This window comes from Hyaena hyaena, unplaced genomic scaffold (genome assembly GCF_003009895.1).
Source record: "Hyaena hyaena isolate Hyena2069 unplaced genomic scaffold, ASM300989v1 scaffold_430, whole genome shotgun sequence".
In the NCBI taxonomy this organism is placed as follows: Eukaryota; Metazoa; Chordata; class Mammalia; order Carnivora; family Hyaenidae; genus Hyaena; species Hyaena hyaena.
Genome location: NW_024081059.1, coordinates 1,586,040 through 1,610,652, shown reverse-complemented (window position 1 = coordinate 1,610,652; position 24,613 = coordinate 1,586,040). Strand labels below are relative to the sequence as shown.

The window sequence follows — 24,613 nt, the reverse complement described above, 5'->3', positions numbered from 1 at the left end:
TTTTTTTTTTCTTTTCTTTTTCTCTTTCCTGATATCTCCCTACTGCTTCTGAATCAAATTAGCTGTGATTTAGTTCTTTCACTTTAAAGCAACAATGAAAAACTCTTTGGATTGAGATAAAATGTTCCATATTCTGATTAAAAAATTAAGTATTTTTCTAGTTTGCAAACAAAAAAGTTTTTTCTTATCTTCCTGTATTTTATGGTTATTTAATATGACATTTGCTTTAAGTTTACCTCTAGTCTCTAACCCTGTTCTTAGAATGATCTGGACTTCGGGGTACCTGGGTGACTCAGTGTCTGATTCAGTGTCACAGACTCAGATCATGATATCACGTTTCATAGGATCGAGCCCCACATCAGTACAGAAACTGCTTGGTATTCTCTCTCCCTCTCTCTCTGATTATACTCTACTTAAATGCAAGCAAATACAAGCTCTTTCAAAATAAATAAATAAACTTTTTTTTAAAGAATGATATGGATTTCATATAGCATCAATGTTAGATTACCCTTTGTCTCCTCTCACACAGTGTACTCATGGATAAGGTAATCCTTTTCACATAGGAAACATTTGATGTTCAACAAGAACCCTAACCAAAAATTTCTTCTCCCAGAATGTTTTAGTATAAAAATTACAAAATGAACTAGGTGTCAGATTAGTTATCTACATAGCAGACTAATTTTTAGGGGTGAAGAAAGAGAGAAATCGATTCAACATAAATAGAAAGAAAAACAATTCATTACTGTCTATGAAAAGAATATGTATCTGCAGTAGGAATTCTAAAGCTCTCACAGTTGAGCTAACAATTTAAGCAGTGATTAGGCATCAATACTGATACCTATAATACTTCACATTCCCTGAGCACTTACTATCTGTCAGAAACTGTGCCAAGTGCCTTAAATCATTTCAGTGCTCTTTTAATCTCCACAACAAATTCTGTGGTAAGCTTTATTATTATTATTGCCATTTTGCACACCATAATAGTGAGCTATACGGAGTTTAAATAATTTACCCAGGGTCAGCAAGATGACTGAATTGGGTAACTTGCAACTCTCCTCTCCTGATGGACACACTTACTTGGCAATACATAGATCAATTCCCTTTATTACAAATCCAGAAATGGATTGGGAGGCTACTGCACCCCTAGCAAGTGTGAAAACAGCCACATTGAAACAAGTAGAAAAAGTGGACACTTTCTTGCCAAAGTCTCCATACCTGGTACAGTGTGGTGTGATCAGGAGAGAACCCCCAGCTCCCAAATGCTCCCTGAGTAGTTCAAGAGCTGGACTTCACATCTAAGACTTCAGCTTTTCCAGATGTTACCATAAAGATTGGCTTCTATCTCATATGTCTCAGAGAGCTGATAGAGACACATACACATGTACCCTGGAGACTACAAAGAAGTGGCATGCTAGCATTCACCACAGTTCCCACCCTCTCGCCAAGTTCCCTGCAGAATGAGCTGGATTTTCGTTATTACATGAGAATAACCAACACATTGATGACAGAAACTAATAGATAAAATTCTCCTCTGACAATTCTAGCACTCACAATATTCTAGCACTCAAAATAGGTAGAAATAGTTCAACATTTCATTATTTATTTGGCTTCTGTGAAAAAATTTAACAAGACTTCTGCTATTTTGAACAATTAATTAAAAGAAACTGTGAAGTTTTTTAATTCAAATTTATGAATGCACAGACATATTCCTGACAATTCTCAACTAATTTTATTTGTTCATCAGAAATACTGAGGCACAATGCTGAGAAAACCCATGTACCTGAATTGCCAACTGCCTGCTTGCATCATTAGAAAGAAGTTATTTTTTATACTTTTAAATTTGTAATTAAATTGTTATTAATTACCTCATTTGTAAAACAAATAGTGTTGATAAATAATGAGTATATCTTTATGGTTATTTTCATATGCTGTTTGGATTAGACCAAGAAAGGCATGTCTAGGTAAATGCAATTGTTATTAAAATTTTGTAATATACAGTATGAGTATAATATATACATGCTGCACATTATACATGTTACCAAACATAATCTGGCAGTTACAATGTCTCTCAGATCAAAGTATGATTCCACAATCAGTGAGAGCCCTGCATCACTTATGCTAATTCATTCCAGTTTATGAACTATACTTTTAAATAATTTTATTATTATAATTTATAGAAATTATATATTTAGATAAACTTATATACATTTAATTTTATGTAAATTATACAATATATAAATTATCAATGTAATTATAATTATCATTATGCCATACTGCTTTATTTTTTCCTAAAGTTATAGTTTTCCATCTTTTTCTTTTATTTCTTGCTACATGAACCCCACATGAAACTAAGCCACACCTCTGGTTTTCCTGTAAAAACAGTATAAATATTCAACCAGAATTCCAGGGGTGCTTGAGTGGCTAGTCAGTTAAGCATCCGACTTTGGCTCAGGTCATGATCCTGCAGTTCATGAGTCTGAGATCCACATCTGGCTCTGTGCAGACAGCTCAGAGCCTGGAGCCTACTTCAGATTCTGTGCCTCCCTCTCTCTGCTCCTCCTAGGTTCATGCTCTGTTGGTCTCTCTCTCAAAAATAAATAAATAAATATAAACAAACAAACAAAACAAACATTAAAAAAAGGAATTTCAAAGGTTTATTAGACAACTATTTGGAGACTATGGGGGAGGGATGGCATAATAAAACACCACTTCTCATTTTGTACTGATCTTCTCTCCTCTCTCTCCCCCAATTATTTGTCTCTCACTCTGTTCTTATAAAATTGTCCTGAAGAGTTCCAAATATTATCTTTCATATATGCATAACAGTACTTAGTAGGGGTAACGGAACACTCAGTTAAACTTTTCCTGGGAAAATATATGCCTCTGACCTAATAAGTATATAGTGAAAAAACGCCATTCATATCATTAGTTTTAAAATAAAACCTAATTCTAGGACACTTTTCTTATACCTCTAAAAGTAGAAGAATCTGAATATATATATATGTGTGTGTATATTCAGGCTGTTCTCTATAAACACACACATACACATTTTAATATACCTCACTAGCGATCAAGAAATTTAACTCAGATATCAAACCTTGAGAACATGTTTTATAATGTACCAGTTTGGTGAAGATGTTTTTTATTTAACAAAGAAATGCTTGACACAGAAAGGAGATATTTGTCTAAGGGCCATAGAAAATAGCTAATGATCACCTAGACAAATAAATGAAGAAAAAAAAAAAAGACAAAGGTAATGAGTAAAGCCTAATTCTAAATATAAAATAATCCAAACTGATGGAAAATTTGGAATATAGGAGAGGATGAAAACACATTTGAGAAAAGCAAAAAAGATATCTCTCTGAGAGAGAAAAAGAGAGAGAGAGATTGATATTGAGTTAAAGGGAAGAAAGATGGGAAGATATTTAAAAAAGAATTGGGAATGATGGGGCGCCTGGGTGGCTTAGTCGGTTAAGCGTCCGACTTTCTCCCAGGTCATGATCTCGCGGTTCGTGGGTTCGAGCCCCGCATCGGGCTCTGTGCTGACTGCCAGCTCAGAGCCTGGAGCCTATTGCAGAGTCTGTGTCTCCCTCTCTCTCTGACCCTCCCCTGCTCATGCTGTCTCTCTCTCTCTCTCCTAGAAATAAATAAAACATTAAAAAAAAAAAAGAATTGGGAATGGAACAATGAGTTATTTTAATTTAATTGCTAAATTAATTTAATCTTAGCAATTCAAACATGGGAGATGAATTACTTAATAGCAGATGTCACAGTTTAAAACACAGGAAAGAAAAAGAAATGAGTATCACATGTAATGTGTTGAAGTTATAACAAAGGAGTCAAGCTCATTCTCTCTAGATCTTTTTTTAATATTTTCACTTGATTTGTTAATAAATGTTGCAGTTTATTATCTTGATTATTCTCATCATTTTTTTTTTTTTTTGCCAGCAAAATGAGTCAAATCCACCACAAAGGGATTAGAATGGATTGACATGGAGTTAACAATAAATTGTTAAAGCATAGAAAGCTTTGAATGCTTTCATAAATAAAACTAATGCCAATGAAAAGAGCCAAAAATGATAGATTGCCTGTTGAATAATGTTATATCTTTACTATTCAAAGCTGAGCAAGTTTGATGAAAGAAAAACATTTATATAGAGATCTAGGTCATTAAAATTAGCTGATACCTTCAAATAGACTATCCATGCAGAGTCAAATTAATATTTGGATAGAAGAGATTAAAAAAACAAAATGAATTATTATAGTATAATAAAGTAATTTTAAAAAATGGAACTAAAAGTGCTAACATAGGGAATTAAAAGAAAATCCTAAGAAGAAACTAGGAAGATTTAATTCACAAAATGTAAAATATAACAGAAAATATCTCTATCAATGAACTTTTACTGTGTGATAAACCACCTTGAAACTCAGTGACTTAAAGCAGAAAAAAAAAGTTGTGTACACTTTTCTTCATGATCCTGTAGTGTGCTTGTGTGGTTTTCTGGTCTGTCTTGGCCGGTGGTTGAAGATCTAGGATGACATCATCCACAGGTCTGTGGCCTCAGCTGCTGTGGCTCTGAAATGAGGTTACAAGGATAGCTGGGACCTCTATCCATAAGCTCTTACTCTGTAGGAAGCTAATCTTGACTTGTTTGAATGGTGCTTTAGGATTTATACCAGCAAGAGAGGGCAATCTCAAAGCAGAACTTTCCTAATCTCTGCTTGCATTTCATTTCTTAATGTCCTATTGGCTAAAGTAAGTCATGTGGCTAAGCTTAGATTCAAGTGATGGGAAATTAAACCCTTGCTACTAATAAGAAGATCTCAGAAGTCACATGGCAAACAGGCATGTATACCCATGATAAGACACATTATTACAGCCATTTCCCCCCCCCAATATTCTTATTGGGGAATGCTATCAAAAAGACATGACTGCTGATTGACCAATGAGCTGGATCCAGGCACTGCGTGCCTCCTCACCATGCTGCCTGACTCCCTCTGTCAATGGACTGTGGGTTTCACTTGCCTTTCCTATTCCATAGGCTTTTCCAAGGACATAGACTTAAAATAATGCTGAGGTGTTGAGAACACTTGCACAGTATACATGAATAAACCCAGTTATAGCCTCTTAGTAAACTTAAGATTTGGTGAGCAAGTGTAGAGATCCATTAATCTTGCTGCTGCCCAAGACAAGCCTCATATGTACACCTTGCTCTATTTATTAAAACAGTCACCTTCTAACCTGGAGTGGCCTGCCTTTTCAGTCTCTCCTTGGTTTCTGAGCACAGGGACTAGTGTTAGACTACAATAAGGAAGCTCCTGAGAAGTTGCAAACCAACAATTCTACCGGAAAAATCATCCAAAAACTCAAAACAAAAGCATTTAGAATGATCTCACAGCTAAGTAATAAAAAGGATTTGGCATATAATAAATTTAAAATACAACAATTAAAAAAGAACGCTTATTTTACTGTATGAGGAAGATCGTTTATTTAAGTGATAAATCTTTTCTATTTTATATACACATTACAATAGTAAAATATGGAAAGTTTTCCCACAAGAATGGTAACAGAATTAGAATCCTAAATTTTTCCTGAGATTATTGACTTGAAGTTATAGTCAATGAATATAAGAAGTGTAAATACAGAAGAGGGTTATTAAAAGGATGAAAGCTTGGGGCGCCTGGGTGGCTTAGTCGGTTGAGCGTCCGACTTTCGCTTAGGTCATGATCTCGCGGTTCGTGGGTTCGAGCCCCGCGTCGGGCTCTGTGCTGACTGCCAGCTCAGAGCCTGGAGCCTGTTTCAGTCTGTGACTCCTTCTCTCTCTGACCCTCCCTTGCTCACGCTGTCTCTCCCTCTCTCTCTCCCAGAAATAAATTTAAAAAATAAAAAATAAAAAATAAAAATAAAAAATAAAAGGATGAAAGCAAAACACCATTCTATTTAGCCTTACTTCTATGTTTACTAGTTCTGGTATTACAAACTCATTTAACCATGAGCCTCTTATACTTTAGCTCTTTTGAATGCAAGTTATATTATATACGTAAGTCTGTCTTGCACATGGATGTTAGTTTGACTTGGGATAGAATTATTAGGCCATAACCTTATTTTTTTCCTCATAACTCTATAGGTAAATTTCACTTATAATTCAAAATTAAAAGCTTTTTAGTTAGAAATAAACATTGCATTGCATGTAATTTAAGAGTACACTCAAGTCTAAATTTTTAAACAGTAACTCATTTTGAGTGATTCTTATCTTGAAAAAGTAGTGTGTCTCAGAGGTCTGAATTTGTGAATGAAAGAAGATGTCTCAGATGACCTGGAGAATGGGATTGTCCATTGTTCTCGATGTGGAAATGTCAAATTGTCTATTCAGCACACACTGAGGCATGAATATTAAATATTGCTGCTTTCTTTACAGATAGTTTAGGAACAAGGTAAGTCAGTCACATAAGGAGACTGTGCAGTTAGTTATGCACTGGGAAAAATGTGTCCCAGCTGTTAAGGACCTGTAACACAATCATTTTGGGGGACTAGAGGAAGGCATCTGAAAGTCTCAGGCCAAGTCTACAAGGTGTGAACTGGATACCCTGATGCTCTGCAATGTTTGTTGATCTATCTTGTTGTTCTCTCAGATCTTGTAATAAAATCTTTTCCACGTTTAAAAATTGATATAGTAATATGATTTTCAACAAAAAGAAGCATCTTTTTCACTGGACCTAATGTTGAATTCTACAAACATCTGAAAAGTTGGTGAAAGCAATTTTTTTAAGAACTTCTCAGTTGTTTTTAACATGTAACAGAATAAAATAAGATTAAAAAGAAATTATGTACTTTAATAAGAGTTATCAAAACAAACTACAAAACTGTAAGTAACAGTGGAGAAGATGAAACAATGCTGAAAAGAAAAATGGAAGAAAAATGGTGAGACAATCTGTATATAGTTTGCAAAGCTAAGAATTTACACATTTTGGAAGAATATTGTCAAATGAGTGTTTGGGAAAATCACCATTAGGATAAGCAGAATATGAATTTGCTGGCATTAGTGTTTTGGAATATTATAAAAATGTGTGGCTCCAACAAATGGAAGAAAAGAGAGGCAGAAGCTAATAAATTTGTTTGGAATAACAAGGACACAACCAAGCACCAACTAGCATAAGGGGAAGAGGTTTGGTATCACCCTTTTAATTCATTATATTTTATATATATGATGGGGTCATTTGGGGGTCTGTTTGGGGAAGGTTATATTTTAATGTCAGTATTTTTTAATGCTCAGAAAAATTATAAAACAGCTTTTACTTTTTAAAAGTTTATTTATTTATTTTGGAGACACAGAGACAACGTGAGCAGCACAAGGGCAAAGAAAGAGGGAGAAGAATCTCAAGCATGTTCTGCGCTGCCAGCGGTGGAGCTGGCCCCAGGGCTTGAACTCACAAACCATGAGATCATGGCCTGAGCCAAATCCAAGAGTCAGACACTTGACCAGTTAAGCCACCCAGGCACTCCTGAAACAGCCTTTCAATTTGACCTTCCTATGACAAAAATTGGTACGAACCACTCTCATAATATTTTTTTGGAAAGAGAAATTAAAAACAGACTAAAATGCATTCTTCCACTAATGAGAATCAGTATAACAAAGACATTAGTGATATAGAAACTGGAAGCATCTGCCTCAATTAAACCCAACTTCACTCACTGGAAGGGTGATTTGGGGTAATATGTATATTGCTCATATTTTGCTCACTCATAAAGTCGGTACTGGTTGTATTACCTATTTTCATTGGCTTAAAATAAGTAAAAAATGTGTGAAGCACTTAAAACACTGACCAGCTCATAACAATTATCGTATAAGTGTTTCAGTATTAAACTGATAAGAACAGATACTACACTTGATCTTAGCTAAAAGGCCGAGAAGCTATTGTTTCAGTACTTTCAATATCAAAGAAGAAAAATATGTTATTCACTTACTATGGTAACTTGGTATATTGAAGTAAAGGACAGAGAGGACTATAAATGTGATAATTTGAAAAGAAAAGCAGAAAAGAATAGGTTAACAAAAAACCTGTTGCAATAGTATGTAAAGTACTTCAGAACGAGAACATTAAATAGGTCAGAGGCTGTTGTTTCAGAAAAAAACCAGCCTCTCACACAGCAAACAAATGAAGAAAAACAGTAGAACGTTCAGGAGCATAAGAGAAAAATATGGAAAGAGAAGACTGTTGAAAAGAGAGCAGGGATAAGACACTAAGGAGAGTTCATTTATAGTGGTGAATATGAAATAGAAAAATACTTTGGTGGTCATTTGGCCAAGACTATGTTTAAAAAACAAAACAAAACTGAGAAGTACTTTCTTAAAGCAGAAAGAAATCTACCAAAAAAAAAAAAAAAATCAAGACCTGATAAGAAAGCTAATGTTTTGGAGTATAAACGCTGTTTAACACTGCATGAAAGACTTGAAATAACGTAATAATTCCTTAGAATTTAGAAGCCCTGATCTTCACATCAAACCAGACTAAACGTGTATCCTGCATGTCAACTGAAGAACATTATTTCAACTATAATGAGCTTCAATTTCTTCATCTATAAAATGAGAGTATGATACCTACTTCAGGATTTTATCATAAATATTAAATATGATAATAGATATAAATAGCCAGGAAAACAGTAGGAATACAGAATGCTGTAAGTAATATTATTAAATTTTTAATAGATGATGAAAGCATAATATAATAAGATGAAGGAATAAAATGTAAAAAAGAACAATAATAATGTGATTAAGTTGAGTTTATAAAATATTAATAGCATTTATATTCAGTATTTTATCTACTGATCAAAATAGAATATAAGTATGTTAATGTCCTTTATAATTAAAAACCATAAGGATCAAATAACATATGATATCTGAAAACACTTAAAAATTATATCGTGCTAATTAAATACATTGGATAAATAGATATTAAGTTCTCATTAAGTTAAAGAACTAGGGCAATTAACAGATGAAAGAACAGCTGTAGTAGTTGAAAATAATACAACTTTGAAGATAAGGCTTAAAATACAAATTACTACATAATGAACAGTAGCTAAAAGTAAAGGAGAAAGAAACATTATTTTTGAAGGATTTTGGGGACATTTTTTGGAGGTGTTTCAGTAATGCAGCGAAACATTTAGGAATGTTAGGAAGCCTTGTCTTTAAAAAGGTTTGACAAATGGATATACCCATGTAATCATCATTATGGACAAAATAGTGAATATATTAATTACTCCTAGTTTCTTTGTTTCAATTTGTATTCTCCATTTTCTCCTTTCCCCACCACTAGTATATTTCTCAGGCAACAAACAATCTTCATCTGTCACTGCAGATTAATTTGAATTTTCTAGAATTTTCTAGAAACAGATTTATATAGTATATATGCATTTTTTGTCTAGCTTCTGTCACTCGATATAATTATTTTGATAGTGAACATGTATCTTTAGTTCTTTCTTTATTGTTGAGTATTATTCTATTGTTAAAATAGATAATCAAATGTTTATTTATTTATTTTTTTTGATGTTCATTTGGATGTTTCCCATTGGGGCTGTTACGGATAAAGCTTCTATGAATATCCATTTACAAGTTTTTGTATTGACATATGCTTTTATCTTTTGGAAAAATACCTAGAACTCAAATGACTGGATCATGTGATAGCTTATGTTTACCTATTTAAAAGGCAATTTTTTTTCTACAGGTATTATTTATATTTCACCAGAATACATAAGAGCCCGTTTCTCCGTATCCTCACCAATGCCAATGAGTATGTCCACTCTTTTTAAACATACCTATTCTAATAGTTGGTAATGGTATTACAATATGTATGCGTAGCTGTGTTTTGTTGTTGAGAAAGTTACTGAGGTGTAATTACAGACTATGGGATACACTAATTTTAAGTATATACATCAATGAAGTTTAGTAAATTCACAAAATTGTGCAACCATCACCACAATCCAATTTCTATAACTTCCCCCTCCAATGTCTTGTACACTTTTGCAGTCATTCCCTGTTACCACCTTCTGCCCTAAACAAATGATAATCAGCTCTCTGTCTTTATAAATTTGCCTTTTATTGACATCTGATACAAATAGAATCATGTAACATGTAGTCTTTTGTGTCTGTCTACTTAATTTAATATTTTTGAGTTTCATCCAAATTGTAGCTTATTATTGAGACTTCATATATTTTTATTGCTTAATAGTATTTTATTGTACATATATGTGACCTTTTGTTAAAAGAATAAAGTTAAAGTGCAAAAAAAATTTTTCATCTCTTATACTGAGATTCTACCATTTTTTATATACTTTATGGGTTGATGCAAGTTTTTGGTTAATTAGTAAGATTCTGAAAAAAATTATTTTGACAGTTTTGGCCAATATTTTCATTGTTTTACAGAGGAGTAGATACTTGGGGGTCTTTGTCCCACCATTATGGAAGTTCTACTTCTTATATGATAAACATATTTAACTTTTTAAGAAATTGGCAAACTGTTTTTCATTTGTAAAATAGCACCATGATATATTTTTCCAGCAATGCAGGATTGTTCACTATAGTAGTTTTAATTTTCACTTCTCAAATGACTAATACAGTTTATCATGTTCACATGTTTACTTGCCATCTCTCCAATTTCTTTAATAAAATTTCTGCTAAAATATTTTGGCTTTTTCTTTTTACATTGGTTCATTTATTTTTCTGATTATTTAATTTACAGAGTACTAGTATATATTTTATATAATCTCTATGTACTTTTAAATGGGCTTATAATGCTACATATGTAGCATTATAATAATAAACCAATTAATTAATAATAAACCAATAAAATTATATAATATAATGTTATATTACCTATTTCTCCCTGTCACTACTGTGTTATTATTCTCATACATTTCATTGTTCATAGTTTCACAAAACTACTAATTTTATTTCAAAAGTTAGTTTTCTTTAAAACAATTAAGAATGAGATAAAAGTGTTTTTCTTTTACCCCCATTTTCAACACTCTTTATTTCTTTAATTATATGCAGGTTTTTGACCTATATCATATTTCTTCCTCCTGAAGAATATTAAATATTTCTTGTAGAGTATGTCTACAAGCAATGAATATTGTCAGTTTGCTTTTCTAAGGAAGAAGTTATTATCTTTCAGTTTAGACTTATTGTTATAGACTCTAAGGAGAATACAAATTGATCCATATGTACATCTGCAAGAAATTTATTATGTAGTGAACTAATAATACATAAGCAAAAGGTTAAAATACGAAATGTCTGTGACTGTGAAAAAGTGCCAATAACAATTATTTCATCAGGTTAGAGGCCATAATACATTTCCTAAGAAAGCCAAACAACAGCAACAGCAAAACAATGAATAGAACAAAACAAAACCAAAATCTAAAAGAAATAATGAGCTAATTTTTCTATGTAGATTGGATATGTACACTGAATACATTTTTAGTTTTGGAGAAGTTATCACCTAGGACAAAAAGGCAAAAGCAATGCGGAATATTCCCCACAGAAGGAATTGCAAAAGTCTTACCCTTGGAAAGGTATTTAAACTATAAGATGAATAAAATAATGACAAAGTTTTGTCAGTTTCTAATTTCTAATTGCCCTTTCCCAGGAAGAACTCTTCTAACCTTGAGATAATGCTTTCTTTTTGGAATATTAAAATTTAGTCTTTTGCACAATGATCACTAGAGTGGATGTAAGATTTTCAGTTTACTTCATGCTTTTTTTCCCTTAGCATTCTTATTTAGTAAAATTAAATTCCCAATCTGATGGCTGTCCCAGAATCCCAGAAGTGATTGTGTAAGTGTGTGTGTGTGTGTGTGTGTGTGTGTGTGTGTCTGTGTGTGTGTATTGTATACTTAGGAAATACAAATGCTTGGAATTTGGGCATTTTAAAATACCCATCTGGGAAACCAATAAGTATACTTATGCTCTTTGTTTATCACTAGTATAGTTTATATTTCAGAAATGTATATGAAAAGCATAAATATTATGGAAAATGCTTGCCAAGTATTAGAAATAAGGAGAAAGGAGAATGCTGAAAATTTTCTTTTCTTTAGGATCATTGAGTCCAGTTCTCTAGACTAAGATTGACCCTGTGCCACAACATTGGAATGACCAGTAAGAAAATAAGAAAGCATTGGTATATTTTTTTGAAGCTTCCATGTTAGATCCTGTCTGACTAAACATTATTATTCATTTCCATGCTGCAACTACAACATTATACTAACAGCTGTCAATCTGTATTTCCAACTCCAGTGTTTCTTCTAAGCTTCATTATTACATTTCCAACTACCCTTTAAACACCTTTAGTGACTATCACTCAGGTATATGAAAATCTACATAGTTCAAACAAATGCATTAATATGTTGACTTCCAAAAGATACTCCCTAAAATGCAATGAAATGGCATTTTAAGTCATTTAGCCTCCTGAACAAGAAAACCTGATGTCAGTCACATATTCACTATGATCAACCCCCAAATTCAATGTGATATTTAATCAGGTTAAGCACAAATTCTAAATATCTATCAATTTAATTATGTCTTTACAAATCCATTGTTACTATCATAATTTCTATTCTTATCATCTATTTCCTTTACTATTTAGGTAGACTTTAAATAGATTTCCTTTCACCAGGGTCTCCTAACTTTAGCCCATTCACATTCTACAAGATTTATCTTTGTGAAAAATCATTTATTTACTGCATGACTTTTGGTATTTCCCCTTTGCCTACAGCCAAACTTCAAGCTCCTAAGAAAAGTATTTATGATCTGCTTATTATGACAATTCTTATTTTCACCACTTTACTTTAGCTATTCTATGCTAATATCCTCATTATATATGACCCTTCATCCATACTACTGAACTTAAAATGTGTACTTTCTCAAATAAGACATAAAAACTTCTTGTACCTTGAACACATATTAAATGCCATCACTTCATTCAAAATCACCCATATCTTCCTTGTAATTAGTCATGCTCTTGTTTATACATTAATTTATAGGACTTATCGACATTATTGCAATTATGAATGTTCTAGCATTTTATTTGTTTTACTTTATGCAAAACATAAATGGAAGTTTTCATTTTATCTTTCCAGGTTGGCCACAAATTGGCAACAAGTAAGAGCTACTGAATATGTGTTTGTTGAATGAGTTATATAAATGGAAATCCTACTTTATTATCACCTCATATTACCTTATTATTTAACCATTATTGAAATTTATTATCTAATCGGTCTATGTTATATGTCATCAACTATATGCAATTCTAGCATATATTATCTCATTAAATTTCCCACAACAACACTACCAGGTCATATTTTTATATCCATTTTACATCATTCTACATATTAGTCAAGGAGAATTGAGTATTTTATTCAAGGTCATACAGGCTTTCTTAGAGCAAAGCCTGTTCTCTTCGCCTCGATACCATATACTGCCCTCATAAGTAATAAATCCCATTATGCTTCCAAAGATCAATTTCACACATCACTAACTTGGTTTGGAAAAAGAAAATAATGACCTACATGTGAAAGGTGTCATAAATTACTGAATAATAAACTTAAAATTTGTAATCATTATATTTATTGATTAGAAAAGAAACTTCTGTCTTAAGTTATTTAACATTTTCTATAGATCTTTGACACATCATTTAGACTTTTTGAGCCTCAGCTATACATTATTTCACAATGATTTTGAGAATCAAATGAAATATTGTGTACCTCAACTATTCATTGCAGTTGGTGTTATTATTATCACATGCAACCTTCGTTTTGGAAAGTTTTTATATTCGACAAATCGAAGTTTGAATTCTGTGACATAGCACCATAACTTCTTCATGTTGACTTTCCTCATCTATAAGTAAGCATAATGGCAAATAACACTTACCTTGTTAAGTTGTTGTGAAGAACAATTTAGTCACTGAAGTTGCAGCACATGTTGATGGATACCCAATTAGTATATGTGAACTTCTATACTTAATACTCTTGCCCTAATATTGTTATTTTTATTATTTGCTTTTACCCACATAATCTCACAATTATTATCATGCTAAATCATTCTTTATATATGCACAGGTTCAGATTTTAACATCAGAACACTGTTTTTTTGCTTCTACATGAAATGATCAAATTCTGCCTTTATAAAATCTCTCTGGCATGTTCAGATGGTTTGATACGTGAGAGGAAGAACAGTGGAAGACTATGATGAAGATTATCAACATTCTAGTAGTGATTGATTGTGGCATATACTGTAGTAGTTATAGTGAATATGAGTTCCCCAGGTCCATCTTTATTATATCAGACATTAACACTTCACAAGTCCATCTTCCTCTAGACTCTAGCCAGATATGGTAGGCAAGGATAAAGAAATAAAATGCACCTAAAGGGGAGAGGAAGAGTAAAATTATCCTATTATTGATAATATGTTGTTGTGGATAGAAAATCCTCATTAAACAACATTAAAAACTATTAGAACTAATGAAGTCAAGATCAGCAAGGAGTCATGATCCAATAGCAATATACACAAATTTCATTTCTATACACTTGAAATGAAAAACTGAAAAACTATAATTAAGAAAATTCTTCCTGAGAAGGCAAGATGACGGAGAAGTAGGGAGCTCTGTGCATTTCACTTGCACCCATCTCTCAAACAGAGAAGGCCTGAAGTCATAGGACATGGAGCCACAGGAGTCTGGGAAGAGAAAAGACAGAGTACACTGGGAAGGCAACCTCATAAGTGCGTGGGTGTAAAATGGGGAAGATAAAAGCGGGGCTGGACTGAGACACGGAGGGAGGGGAGGGAGCCCTGCTCACGCAGCCGCTGTGAGTTGAAGGGGAAAAGAAAGAGCGGCTGAAACTGCTCATAGAACTGTCCCTGGAGAAGAGAAAAACCTCGGCTTGGAAGGAGAGTGTTCTTAATTCTATCTGGGGTGCTGACTTTAGGTGCCCCCGGTCCCAGAGGACGCCAGAAAAAACTGCTCTGCAGCACTCCCAGCACCATCCCTGGTGGCATGAAGCTGTGGGCTTGAGGCTGCGTTCCCTGGGCTTGAGCCCTGGCAGCACTCAGACGGCGGATCCAGGCTGTGCTGCCGCTTGACCCCGGCAGATCTGAGGCTGCACCACGTCCCCCCACCACTCCTCTCTGTTTGACCCTCTGTAGCAGGGAAGCAGCGACCTGCGGACTGTGTCTCGGGCGGGATCAATGAAGCGTACGTACTGGGACCTGGAAACTAGGTGAGGCATGGGGCATAGAACACAGCCCACCTTGGCTACGCCCGCAGCACAGGGAGATCGGACCCAAAGGAGTGATTTGCAATGCTTGGTTTGAGAAGGGACTGGGGTGCTGCCATTTTTCTCCCCACAACCACCAAGGCGGGGCCTCAGGGAACTGCCAGCAGAGACACAGTGGAGGCTAAGACCTGCCTACAACAAACCATGCCCATCCCTGCTAGAGGGCTGCTTTTATTTATTTATTTATTTATTTATTTATTTATTATTTTATTTTATTTTTTTTACTGAAGCCCGGGGCAAGACCAACATGGATGCACTGCAGTGATTAATTCTAGATAATTTTTTCTATTCAGATATATTATCCTTTTTCTCATTCATAACCTTTCACTCTGCTGAACGGGGCACTCTGGTCACTGGTTTGCTTAAACAGTTACATTTAATCCATTCTCTAGATATACATTCTCCACCTCTACCACTACCTTTTAATCTCTCTCTCTCTGGAGTAATCAGACTATATACTTTCTCTGAGTAACATTATCTTCATTTCTTTCTCCTTGCCTCTAAACATATTCTACAATTTCTCCCTATGAATCAAGACTCTTAGTCTCTCTGCCCGGTCATTTCATTTCCAATTTCTCTTTCTCCCCGCCCTGTCATTTCTCTCTTTGTATATGCTTTTCCATCAGCACTGCATACACTTGGCTCTTTACGTGTAGCTGGGAATTCTGTTCTTAGACTGTCCTTTGTTTTTTGGGTTTTTTAAAATCTTTTCTTTTCCTCTTTTTAAATTTTTTATTAATTTATTTTTTATTATTTGTCTTCCCTCCTGCCTCTTTTTTCCTTTTTGTTTTGTATTGTTTTTTGTCCTTTCCTTTTTCTCTTTCCCTTTTTTCCCTTTCAGTTTGCATGTTTGTTGGATTTGTCTGTGCGTTTGTGTAACTTTGTTCCCTTTGTGGTTGTCTGTCTGTTTTCTTTTCCAGGGATACCTGAAGAAACAAACCAAAGTACACATGGTGGAGATTCCCAAATACCACTACGGGTAGGGAAATAAAATAACCAAAAATTCAACAAGAGAAACCAAAAGACATCATTCAAAGAACACTTCCTGAATGGACAGGCCCTGGAAAGTCAAAGAGCCCTCTTTAATACAGCAGCACCTGCAGGGGCAGAGTACATAACAGGCTTTTAAAATTAACAAGAGATAGAAAGCTTAAAAAAAAGGTGAAACAGAAGAACTCTTCTCCAAAGAAATTTCAGGAAGAAATGACAGCTAAAGAAATGCTCAAAACAGATATAAGCATCATAACTGAACAAGAATTTAGAACAATGGTCATAAAATTAATCGCTGGCCTTGAAAATGGCATGGAAGGGGCCACTGGGTGGCTCAGTCAGTTAAGCATCTGACTATGGCTCAGGTCATGACCTCACAGTCTGTGGGTTCGAGTCCCGCATCAGGCTCTGTGCTGACAGCCAGCTCAGAGCCTGGAACCTGACTTCAGCATCTGTGTCCCCCTCTCTCTCTGACCCTCCCAGGCTCACGCTATCTCTCTCTGACTCCAAAAATAAATTTAAAAATATTAAAAATTTTTTTTTCTAAGAAAAATGCATGGATGACATCAGAGAAGCTATTGCTACAAAGACTATGGAACTAAAAAATAGTTGTGATGAATTAAAAAATGCTATAAATGAGATTCATAATAAATTGGATGCTTTCAATGCATGGATTGAAGAGGCAGAATGGAGAATTAGTGATTTATAAGACACAATTATAGATAAAGAGGAAGCTGAGAAAAAGAGAGATAAACTGATCTAGGAACACAAAAGGAGAGTTTGAGAACTCAGTGATACAATCAGACGGAACAATATCCATATCATAAGAATTCCGGAAGAGGAAGAAAGAAGAAAAGGTGCTGAAAGAGTCCTTGAACAAATTATAGCAGAAAACTTCCCCAATCTGGGGAAGGAAATAGACATTGAAATCCAGGAGACACAGAGAACTCCCCTCAGACTTAACTTGAATCCATCTTCTGCACGACATATCATAATGAAACTGGCAAATTATAAGGACAAAGAGAGAATTCTGAAAGCAGGGAAACCTATCAGAGTGGTGACAGACCGATCTGCTGAAACTTGGTAGGGAGAAAAGAATGGCAGGAAATCTTCAATGAGATGAACAGAAAAACTACACAGCCAGGAATCCTCTATCCTGCAAGCCTATCATTCAGAATAGAAGGAGAGATAAAAGTCTTCCCAATAAACAAAAACTGAAAGAATTTGTCACCACTAAAGCAGCCCTAAAAGTAATCCTGAGGGGAACTCTATGAGGGAATGTTGCAAGGAACGTAAGTTACCAGAGACACCACAATAAGCATGAACCCACAAAGGACACAATGATTCTGAACCCATATTTTTCAATAATAACACTGAATGTATATGGGCTGAATGCTCCAATCAAAAGACCTAAGGTAGCAGAATGGATTTAAAAAATCCATCTATTTGTTGTCTACAAGAAACTCATTGTAGACTTGAGGACACCTTCAGATTAAAGGAAGTGGATGGAGAAATATATATCATGCACTCATATAGACAAAATCATGAGTGAAAATGGACTGATTACAACCAATCCTTCAGAAATACAAGCAATTATCAGGGAATACTATGAAAAGTTATATGTCAACAAACTAGACAAATTTGAAGAAATGGACAAATTCCTAAACACATACTCACTACCAAAATTCACACGGAAAGAGGTAGGAAATCTGAATGGACCCATAACTAGTGAGGAAATCGAATCACTTATGAAAAACCTCCCAAAAAATAAGAGCCCTGGGCCAGATGGCTTCCCTGGGGAATTCTACCATACATTTAAAACAGAATTAATACCCATTCTTCTCGAGCTATTCCAAAAAATAGAAATCGAAGGAAAACATCCAGACTCATTTTATGAAACCAGCATCACTGTGATTCCCAATCCAGACAGAGACGCAGCACATAAAGAGAACTAAAGGCCAATATTCTTGATGAATTTGGATGCAAAAATCCTCAAGATACTTGCAAATCGAATTCAACAGCACATAAAAAGAATTATCCACCATGATCAAGTGGTATTCTTTCCTGGGTTCCAGGGCTGGTTCCATATTCGCAAATCAATCAATATGATACATCACATCAACAAAGGAAAGATAAAAACCATGTGATCCTATAGATGCAGAAAAGCTTTTGACAAAATACAGCAACTTTCTTAATAAAGACCCTCAAGAAAGTCGGGATAGAAGGAACTTACTTAAACATCATAAAAACCATCTATGAGAAACCCTCAGCTAACATCATCCTCAAAGGGAAAAAACTGAGAACTTTCTCCCTGAGATCAGGAACACGACAGTGATGTCCACTCTCACCACTGTTGTTTAACATAGTGCTGGAAGTCCTAGCATCATCAATCAGACAACAAAAGCAATTAAAAGGCATCAGAATTGGTAAAGAAGTGAAATTTTCACTGTTTGCAGACGACATGATACTCTACATAGAAAACCCAACAGACTCCACCAGAAGCCTACTAGAACTGATCCAAGAATTCAGCACAGTTGCAGGATACAAAATCAACGTACAGAAATAGGTTGCATTTTTATACACCAATAATGAAGCAATAGAAAGAGAAATCAAGAAACTCATCCCATTCACAATTGCACAAAAAAACATAAAATACCTAGGAATAAACCTCACCAAAGATGTAAAAGATCTGTATGATGAAAACTGTAGAAAACTTATGAAGGAAATTGAAGAAGACACAAAGAAATGGAAAAGCATTCCATGCTCAAGGGTCGGAAGAATAAATATTGTTAAAGTGTCATTACTACACAAAGCAATCTACACATTCAATGCAGTCCCAATCAAAATTGCACCGGGATTCTTCTCAAAACTATAACAAACTATCCTAAAATTTGTATGGAAATTCTAAAGACCCCAAATAGCCAAAGTAATATTGAGGAAGAAAACCAAAACAGAAGACATCACCATTCCAGACTTTAGCCTCTACTACAAAGATATCATCATCAAGACAGTATGGTATTGGCACAAAAACAGACAGATAGACCAATGGAATAAAATAGAGAACTTAGAATTGGACCCACAAATGTATGGCCAACTAATCTTTCACAAAGCGGCAAAGAGTACCCAATGGAAAAAAGACAGTCTCTTTAACAGATGGTGATGGGAGAACTGGACAGCTACATGCAGAAGAATGAAACTAGATCATTTTCTCACACCATACACAAAAATAAACTCAAAATGGTTAAGGGACCTGAATGTGAGAGAGGAAACCATTAAAACCCTAGAAGGGAAAGCAAGAAACAACCTCCTTGACCTCAACCGCAGCAATTTCTTACTTGACACATCCACAAAGGCAAGGGATTCAAGAGCAAAAATGAACTATTGGGACCTCATCAAGATTTAAAGCTTCTGCATGGCAAAGAAAATAATCAATATAACTAATAGGCAACTGACGGAATTGGAAAAGATAGTTGCACATGCAACATAGATAAAGGGCTAGTATCCAAAATCTATAAGGAACTCACCAAACTCCACACCCAGAAAACAAACAAATAACCCAGTGACAAAATGGGCAGAAGACATGAACAGACACTTCTCCAAAGAGGACTTCCAGGTGGCCAACAGACACATGAAACGATGCTCAGCGTCCCTCATCATCAGGGAAATACAAATCAAAACCACATTGAGATACGACCTCACACAGGTCAGAGTGGCTAAAATGAACAAATCAGGAGACTCTAGATGCTGGCAAGGTTGTGGAGAAACGGGCACCCTCTTACACTGTTGGTGGGAATGTAAACTGGTGTAGCCCCTCTGGAAAAAAGTGTGGAGATTCCTCAAAATATTAACAAAGAACTCCCCTATGACCCAGCAATAACACTGCCAGGAATTGACCCAAGGGATACAGGAGTACTGATGTATAGGGGCACATGTACCCCAATGTTCATAACAGCACTCTCAACAATAGCCAAAATATGGAAAGAACCTAAGTGTCCATCAACTGATGAAAGGATCAAGAAGATGTGGTATATTTATACAATTGAATACTACATGACAATGAGAAACAATGAAATCTGGCCATTTGTAGCAACATGGATTGAACCAGAGTGTGTTATGCTGAGTGAAATAAGCCAGCCAGAGAAGGACAGATACCAGATGTTTGCACATATAGGTGGATTAGGAGGAACTTAACAGAGGACCATGAGGAGAAGAAGGGGAAAATAGTTTGGGGGGGGGGAAACCATGAGAGGTCTTGAATGCTGAGAACAAACTGAGGACTGATGGGGATGGGGGAGAATGTAAGGGGGGAGATGGGCATGGAGGAGGGCACTTGTGGGGATGAGCACTGGGTGTTATATGGAAACCAACTTGACAGTAAACTATTTAAGAAAAAAAAAGAAAATTCCACCTAATAACATTCAAAAAAAATAAAATACATAGGATACATTTAACAAAAGTACAAGATTTGTATGGTAAAAACAACAAGACATTGTTGAAATATATTAAAGATGTAAACATGGAAAGAGATCACATGCTAATGGATTAGAAAACTTGACATCATTACGATGGCTGTATCATTGTCAAGGTCTCCAGAGAAATAGAACCAACAGGAGATTTTATATATGTTCAAATAAATATATATTTATTTATATATGAATAACATGTATATTATGTATAAATAATGTAAATAAAGAGATTTATTATAAGGTATTAGTTAAGTAAACTATGGATACTTAAAGACTTATAATTTGCTCTCTGCAAGCTAGAGACCCAGGAAACCTAATGGTGGCGTTCGAAAGTTTGAGGGTTGAAAAGCCAGTAATAGAGATTCTAGTCTAAATCAGAAGACCTGAGACTCAAGAATGCTGAGAAGAAAAGATTTATGAACTAACTCAACCAGTCAGACAGAAAGATAGAATCCTCTCTTTCCCACTTTTTTGCTCTATTAAGACCCTCTGTGGATTGGATGATGATTCTTACCTACTGAGGAGTGAGTGCAACTCCTTTTACTCAGTCTACCAATTTAAATGCTAATCTCTTCCCCAAAATATTCTCACATACTCAGAAATGATATTTAACAAGGTATCTGGGCATCCCATGATCTAGTCAAGGTGATATGTAAAATTAACCATCGCAATGGCAACAGTACGAAAGCAATCTACAGATTCAAAACAATTTCTTTTGTCAAAATTCCAGCTATGTTTTTTGAAGAAATTGACATGCTGATCTTAAAGTTCACATGGAAATATAAGGGACTCGAATAGCCAAAGAAGTCTTTATACAGAAGACCAATGTTAGAGGACTTGCAATCCTAACATTTACTACAAAGTTACAATAATCAAAATGTGATAGCACTGGCATAAGGACAGATATGTAATTCAATAGAAGAGACCTGAGATCTTGAAATAAGTGGTTAATCAGTTTTGGACACGAGTGATGAAACAATTCAATGGGGAAAAATAGTCTATTTAATAGATAGTATTAAGATAACTATAGATCCACAAGTAAAAGAATTATTTGAATTTTTATCTTTCACCATATATAAAAATTAACACAAAATGGATTGTAGGCGTAAATTTAGGACCAAAAACTGAAGAAATAAACAGGGGCATATCTGTATGACATTGGATAGACTCTGGATTGTAATATAAGACACTAAAAGCATGGCAATGAAATTTTAAAACTTAAGTGGACTTCATCAAAATTTAAAAAGTATCAGTTTCAGTAAACACTATTAAGTGAAAAGAAAGAGAAAATAAACAAAAGGAAAATAAAAGGAAAGCAACAAAATATATGCAAATAATATATTTGCAATCTATCTACAATATATAAAGAATTCTTGCAATTCAATAGTATTCAAAGAACCCAGATAAAATGTGGGCAAAGGCCAAAGAAGATATACAAATGGCCAATCAACTGAAAATATGATCAATGTCACTACTCATTAGGAAAATGAAAACCAAAATTTTAACGAGACACTCCATCATTTACACCCACTAGAATGTCTGTAATTAAAGACAATGATACATATTTTTTGTAATATAGAAAATTTAGACCACTCATGTATTGCTGATGTGGATGTAAAATACTGTAGATACGTTAGAAAACATGTTGAGATATCTTCAAAATATAAAACATAGATTTAACATACAAGTAACCCAGGGATTCTACTCCTAGATATATTTGGTAAAAACAAACCAAATGTCCCTCAACTGATGATTGGATAAACAGAATATGATATCTTCATATGGCATCGATATAAAAATCATGAATAATACAACATGGATAAATCTTGAAAATATTGTGCTAAGCAAAATGTCAGTCACAATACACTACATATTTTATTATTTCATTAATATGAAAGGTCTAGAATAGGTACATCTGTCATGACATAAAGTAAATTAGCTTTGACTTTGGTACAGTGAATTAGGAATGAATGTTATAAGGCTGCTAAAAGAAATAGGACTTCTGTGTAGAGTGATACAATTTTCTAGAATTATACTGTGGTTACACAACTTAGAATATACTAAAAATCTACTTACATGTTAAACGTAATTATATAGTATTTGAATTGTATCTCGATAAGTCTGTTTTAAAAGCATTTAATAGGGGTATCTGGGTGGTTCAATCGATTAACTGTCCAACTGTGGCTCAGGTCATGATCTCAGGATTCATGAGTTTGAGCCCAGCATCAAGCTCTGTGTTGACCACTCAGACCTGGAGTCTGCTTTGGATTCTGTGTCTCCCTCTCTCTCTGCTAGTACTCCACTTATGCTCTGTCTGTCTCTCTCTCTCTCAAGAATAAATAAACGTTAATTTTTTAAATAAAAAATTATTCAACAGATGTTCAATATTTTACATAAAATATCAGTGGTTTGTGTTTCTTAAAAGAATTACTTCCACTTCCTCAGATTAAATATTCATATCATTATCTATATAATAAATTGCTAACATTAGTCAAACATTGTATCAAAAATGTTTTCTTAGTATTATTGAGAGAAAGGGTGGCAAAAAGGAAGTTCAAGTACCAGTTTACATCCACATTATATCTTAATGTATTCAAAAACTTGCCAGTATGTGGCAGATCAACTCATTGAAACAAATAGCATTAGCAAAGTATTTTCATTGCTTTTCAGTAATGGACAGATATCACTTCTATGGCATCTCTTAGTGGTAACAGATTGTTTTTTCAGCCTTGTTAACCAATGCAATCAGTCTGAACTTTATAAAACTTTACTATGTTCACATATATTAACAAACATGAAAGGTACACATGAAAAAGGGACATTTAGTATATGAAAATCATGTATCATTAAATAAAGGGACATAAAATCAAGATTTATGAGTTTAAAGTCTAGGACTACACTATGTCTTTTACCAATTTAATAATCTAACCATTGAAAACAATGGTTAAACATTTTATAGCAATTTGACATCGCTGGGCCATCCTGAGGATAGACTAAGTCAGGACTTATTAAAATTATGTAGTGAGTAGCATGTGTCAGCAGCATATTAATCAATCACAGTAGACAACTTGGCAGTGCTTAATATTTTAATTTTTTTTAATCAATTGTAGTCCCAATGTGTGTAAAAAAAACTTTTAGGGTTTAGGGTTTTTGTAGAAATATTTACTGATAGTGCAGTTGTTAGAACATAAATCAATCATTATTTTTTTCATAGGGAAAGCTTTGCTCCTTTCCTCTGTACCATTTCCTGCCTTCCTCAAAAAGAAAAACAAAAGGGCACCTGGGTGGTTCAGTCGGGTCAGACTCTTGACTTTGGTTCAGGTCATGATCTCATGGTTGTGAGATCAAGCCCCAAATCAGGCTCTGTACTGATAGTACATTAAAAAAAAAAAAAAGAAAAAAAGAAAAAGGGAAAGAAAAAAGGAAAAAAACAACAACAAAATAGTGTCTAGTAACATAGTAAAGCTTGTGAATTATTTAAAGCTAATACATTTTTACTTTTATTATGTGAAAGCTATTCATACACACCAGCTATTCATACACATTCAGATTTGTGTCATTGTCTGTATTTTATAATTTTAATGATTCTTACACTTCTATATAAGTAATGGACATAAATTATTTTTAATGACAGGTAAGATGAAAAAGCCCAGTTAGAAACACAGAATTACTCTAGATTGTCACTAGGTGCTCCATAATTTTTTTTTAAATATTTTTTATTTATTTCTAGGAGAGAGAAAGAGACAGAGTGAGCAGGGGAAGGTCAGAGAGAGAGGGAGACACAGACTCTGAAACTGGCTCCGGGCTCTGAGCTGGCAGTCAGCACACAGCCCGA

The 24,613-nt window shown here is 34.4% G+C and overlaps 1 pseudogene; it reads right to left on the bottom strand.

The window, feature by feature from the left end:
* Positions 1-7,796: 7,796 nt before the first annotated feature.
* Positions 7,797-7,917, bottom strand: LOC120245578 (annotated as a pseudogene).
* Positions 7,918-24,613: the final 16,696 nt, after the last annotated feature.